The 6,000-nt window shown below is 39.2% G+C and overlaps 1 protein-coding gene across 1 annotated transcript in view; it reads left to right on the top strand.

Annotated features, from left to right (window-relative positions):
- The first annotated feature begins 981 nt into the window (after nt 1-981).
- LOC126161940 (glycerol kinase-like) overlaps nt 982-6,000 on the top strand; it is a 274,510-nt gene continuing 269,491 nt past the window's right edge. The window contains exon 1 of the mRNA XM_049918115.1: nt 982-1,252. The gene's annotated coding sequence lies outside the window, so the exon portion shown is untranslated. The remainder of the gene's footprint in view (nt 1,253-6,000) is intronic.

Raw genomic sequence — 6,000 nt, 5'->3', positions numbered from 1 at the left:
CCGGACAAGGCGCTCAACAGCTGGAATTCTTGCAGCTGGAATTCTTGCAAAGTACTCAGGTGGTGCAGTGTTCTGGACAAGTCAGTTGCATTAAGTAGTGACCACATCCACAACCGAGGCGGAAATAATTGCAGCTAGTGAAGGAGCGAAAGAGTTAGTTTGGTTACGTCGTCTGCTATCAGAATTAGTGGAAATGTCGGGGCAGCCTCCAGTTCTTTACATTGACAATGCTAGTGCATTGAAGTTAGCAAAAAATCCAGTACATCATCGACGTTCTAAACATATAGAGGTCCGACATTTCTATGTTCGTGAAAGATACCTGAACGGTGAGATTTTCTTGGAACACATTGATGGACACAACCAGTTGGCAGATATTTTGACGAAACACCTTGAACGAGTTCGATTTAATTTTTTCTATGTTCAGAAATTGGCATGCAAGAGACAAAGCAATAATTTCATGATTTTTTTCTTTTGGAGGAAGTGTTAAAAGAAAAGAAAAAATTCCTTGACGTCTATATTTATGTGCTGCTCCACGACTCTGCTGTCAATATCTTTATTCTTGGCTTGTATGTAACTTCTGTGTTTTCTTTCAGTCAATGTGTTTTTTTTCGTATCCAGGGTGTAATTATCAAGTTAATAAAATGTTTTCTTGCCTTTAAAATAATATTTTTCATCAGATAACTCTATTGTGTAGAAAGTTAATTATGTACTGTCTAATATGAGTTTCATGTTCTCCTGCGTGTGTTAATTCTTTCCCGTCCTGATTAGACACAAAAATATTGCGCGCATTCTAACTTGCGACTTTGTTGACAAAGCGTATCTGCATAATTACTTATTAACACGGCATGTCCTTTAAAGCAAGATTATTTAGCATGGATTTGAAACGAATTGTTTGACTTTTGAAAACGTTGAAGGATGCAGAGACGTTGCACCTAGGGCTAAAATTTAATTGTTATCTTTAGCTATCGACCTTAGGAAGGATTGCGCGGTTCGCCAAAATATCTCTATACGCTACATAGTTGAAGCGGTTCGCTGTTTCTCCCTATAAATTGAAGTAGATTTGGCACTTTCGCATAACGTATGAATATTAACAAAAATTAGTTATGATTTCATAGAACAGCCGTCAACATCCTGACTGCAGGTTTTATTTTGTCTTTAGCAGCCGTGTGATCTTTCAAATGCTCGTTTACAGATTTCATCTATGTCATTTTTGAGGGTGAACTCTTGTCTCCCTGCGAGCAGCCGTCACAAGGTATGACTTCTCTTGACCTGTGATATTTGAAATGACTGAGCCATGTATTAATAAAACAACTCCATTTGCTTGATACTCATTCGTAATTTTGGTGTGAAATTATTAGAATGCGTACAGTTGCACACTTCGGACGTATGTTGGTGCCCTATTGTGTAGTTCTGATAGAAGACTGTTATTCATTTCGTGTAAACAGTAGCATTCAATCTGTAGTATGACTGACCTAGTATGGTGACCAGAGCCATCAGTTTCGCACAATTTGCGCAAAGAACGCTGTTTGCAGTTCAGTAGCCGTTGTCTTTTAACAGGTAAGATGGAAAAAAAGCATGTTATATAAAATGTGGTTGTCGAGTCGACATAAGCACAGAAGTGTGTTTACTCGCGCTGTCGTAAAAGTTTTCAGCACTCTGGCATTCCGAATTAAGTTTATTATATTTGATGATACTAGAAAGCAAACGGCTTGCCATAGTTGGACTTTTGTAAGCCAGATCCTCCCTTTAGTATTTAGTCACGGTGACGGTAATCTTAACCATTTTCACTTTGGTACAGCAATCCCAGTGACAGTCATAAGTAAACTGTTGATGTGGCACAGTTACTTTTAGACATCATCACATTAGGGTGAATGTCTTAACTACGGTCATGTTTGCCTAAAACACAAACGAACAATGTACTGTAATGCAATCGTGGCTGACATAATTAGTTTCTTTGTGTTACTGTAACTGCCATGAAGTTTATTTGTGAAGGATACTTCACTAAATATAGTGTTCAAATTTTCAACCAGCTAAGGTACTTCATGATTCGGATACAGAAATATCTGAAATTGTAGGCATTAGCATTATGCAACTCCACCACTGTTTTGAAACGATTTCTTCTTTATTCACAGATGAGTTTTGAAACAAACAAGTTGGTTGAAAATACTTTTCTAAAAAATTAATGAACTGAAATAAACAACTCAATGATTGTGTGTATCTTCAGCCGAAACTCTGGTTTGATGCAGCTGTATAATGATGGTAGGCAATGAAAACCTCGTAACTCCATCTGGCTTCTGGAAACTTGTAATTCCAGTAGGCCTAACTCTGTAATCAAAGAGTTGGAAAATCTATGCATTCTTCCAATCTGTCAATAACTAGGCTTCTACTGTACAGTTAGACATGTAGCAACTTTCCACATCGCTTTATATTATTTCTTAACGGGAACGGCCAATCCCGACAATGTTAAATTTAATGACTTGGCAGCCACGGAATTTCAGGAACCACTGTAGCCATTAACATGAAACTTTTACAGGACATTTAACTGTATGTTCTGAGTCTATTGAACTACAATAATTGCATTTCAGCCACTGCTTTCAGAAATAGGCTATAATTTTTTAATTACACGGTTAAAATTTTGTGTACTTCTTTTGTACGTTATCCTAAATAATTTTATACCTAAAAACAAAGATGATGTGACTTACCAAATGAAAGTGCTGGCAGGTCGACAGACACACAAACATACACACAAAATTCAAGCTTTCGCAACAAACTGTTACCTCATCAGGAAAGAGGGAAGGAGAGGGAAAGACGAAAGGATGTGGGTTTTAAGGGAGAGGGTAAGGAGTCATTCCAGTCCCGGGAGCGGAAAGACTTACCTTAGGGGGAAAAAAGGACGGGTATACACTCGCGCGCACACACACACATATCTATCCACACATATACAGACACAAGCAGACATATTTTAATTATACATAACATTATGTTGTTTTTTTAGTTCAGTAGACCCAGTATATGTATGTTATTTTTTTTTTCCCTGAAAATTTGAATACTCCACTCGAAGTGGTTTCTGAGATTTAGGGAAAAATGCAACATAAAATGTAAATTTTCGGAACGGTTTCTAAAGTTTCATGTGTGTGAGATGTGCTTGCTTGTGCAAATGAATGTGCGTTTTTCCTTTTCTGAAGAAGGCTGGCCAAAAACTAAATGTGTAACTGCCTTTCCGTAGTGCTTGTCCACAAGCCATGTCTTCTTTATGGTGAATAGCAGTCTCTTTTTCCTATCTTCTTCTTCTTCTTCTTCTTGCTTGTTATGGCACCCATCTCTTGTGTGGTCTTCCTAAATTTCTTCTTCAAGCGTGTTCGATTTAAAGCCTTTGTTGTGAATCTTTTTCCAGCCATAAAGTCTACGTGCTCCTGCCTTTTTTTTCCCCCATAGATTCCTTTCTCAGTTAGATTATAGGTTCTGATGACCAAGTATTGGTAGTATAACCATATCAAGTACAGAGGAAATGCTGCTTCATACTCACATGAGTTATGAGCTGTGGCTAGTTAAGCTCAGAGACAGCAGTCAGTCACCAGTTTCACGTGCAATGTGCCAGTAGCCCATTCAGTACTTGCAGTACTCCGTCTTTTCCTTATATTGTTGATATTCCAACATGGAGTTTCCATTGTTTGATTTTGTATTTACCATTGTCTGTTGTTTTGCTCCCCAAATAGCAAAACTCGTCCACTGCTTTGTCTCTAATTTCCTCGGCATTTTTTGACTCAATTTGATTGCATCCCATTACCTGTGTTTTCTTTTATTGATGCTCATCTCATTACTTCTTCAGGGTGGTAGTCATTCCCTTCAACTGATCTTCAAACAGGTTTGCCTTCTCTGACAGAATTAAATTATACTGGAAAACCTGATAATTTTAAATTCTTCTGTGAACCTTATAGGGGGGAAAAGGACGGGTATACACACACACACACACACACACACACACACACACACACACACACACACATATGTGTGGATAGGTAAGTCTTTCTGCTCCCGGGATTGGAATGACTCCTTACCCTCTCCCTTAAAACCCAAATCCTTTCGCCTTTCCCTCTCCTTCCCTCTTTCCTGGCGAAGCAACCGTTGGTTGCGAAAGCTAGAATTTTGTGTGTATGTTTGTTTGTTTGTTTGTGTGTCTATCGACGTGCCAGTGCTTTGGTTTGGTAAGTCACATCATCTTTGTTTTTAGATACATTACTGGAATGGTTAGACAAGCTGCTAAAGCCATCCAGGTATTGTTTAGTCAGCTTGGAAAATAGCAATGCCTTGATGGTGTGAAGAATGTCACTCTGCAAATAGAGGCAGGCAGGTTACCAGATGCAGACAATCTGAAACCTTTTCACATGAAATGGTGTCGTGCCCCCCTTTCCCCACAGCTCACATCTAGTGATGCCCAGGATTCTAATTGCAGGATTATAAAAAAGTTGTGGATGAAGATCAGTTGGACATCAGTTCTTAAACCACAAATCATACAACTGTTTGCGAATTAAGATATATCAATTACTTACAATATAGCACCAGCACTGGGTAGTATTCAGTACAGCACATCTAAGCATAAGATACAGAGAGATCCTTCGTGATGTTAATAACATGTGGATTGATTGAAGTTACTCAGCATTTGAGAGAGGGCATTATAATTCCAAAACTGGCAAAGATTTCAGCATTTCAATTTAGCTATTGCAGTGTTTCTTTGACAAGCTATGTAGTGAAGACTCATGAGTGAATGGTGAATCTCTGTCTAGTATAGATTCATAAACCAAAAGACATGGCGAGCATTGTGAGAAAGTGCCATAGCTGGTGTTTTCATGGACAACTGCCAACATTTATCAATTTGTTCTTTCTGTATATCTTTTCTACTGTAGAAACTCTGACTTTATCTGACAAATATGTTGAGGAGAATGATGTCCCTTAGAAAAGTATTTGAACTTCAACCTTGTTTGGTATTGTTGTAAATACCATGACACCTGTTGTGAAGAGCCCACCCCCACTGAACAGTGGCCCTCAAGGGGCTCAAGACTTTCGTACGTGCGTGGTGGGCATGGGGCACAAGCTGTTAAAGCACCTCCTTCCTTTCCTGTGCTGCAGTCTCTTTGTCTGACTAGTCTTCCTTCTCTTGATCTCTATTATGGTGGCAGCCTTCGATGTCAACCCTTCTATTTTCCAGCACCTGCTTTTCATTCTTGGAAGATTCTTTCATTCAGTAACTTTTGGTAGAGGTAATCTCTGGCCCCCTCCTAGTTTCAACTTCATTTTCCAAATTTTTCTGTAATGTGGACCAATTGAGGAAGAACATCTTAGATAGTGCCTTCACATTACTTGTGTAGTCTGTTATTTTTACTTCAAAACATAATGCAGTAAGCAATGTGAGGTGGTGGGGTTGTTATGTAACCTATCAGTAGAGCCCACTGACAACACATGGCTAACACTACTGATGCTTGAGCTACTAGCACTCCACGCACTGCAAAGACTAGATTACTGATCTTCCTGTAGCATCAGGTTTCCCTGCAATAGCTTTTGTTGTGGCTGCTTGGTGCCTTTGGGGGAGCCCGTGATCAGAGTAGGTGGCATAAGGGTGGGCATTTTGTATGTGACACACATTAGATTGCACCAGGACAAAATAGTTCTGATCTAGCAGTCTTTTCAAACAGAAATCAAAACCTCAATGCAGACAGTTACAACCCTGCTGCTTTCCCTACCTGGCTACCCCACAGAAGAGAGCAAAGCCAGATGTCTAAGAGTGAAACAACTTATCCAATACTTAGTATGTATCCGAACTGATGGGTATGTTTCTACTGTGACAAAGCCATTTTTTGTGGAGAATATTGATGATAAATGTGAAGAAGCTGATTCATTAGGGAAAATGCACAGTGGGCTGCTATTTATTAAAGCCTCGTCTGCTGCACAATCTAAAACTCTTCAGACATGTGAATGTCTGGGTGATGTATCAGTGACCATTGC

The sequence above is a fragment of the Schistocerca cancellata genome, chromosome 2 (genome assembly GCF_023864275.1).
Source record: "Schistocerca cancellata isolate TAMUIC-IGC-003103 chromosome 2, iqSchCanc2.1, whole genome shotgun sequence".
NCBI lineage: Eukaryota > Metazoa > Arthropoda > Insecta > Orthoptera > Acrididae > Schistocerca > Schistocerca cancellata.
This window is presented reverse-complemented; position numbering and strand designations above follow the sequence as displayed.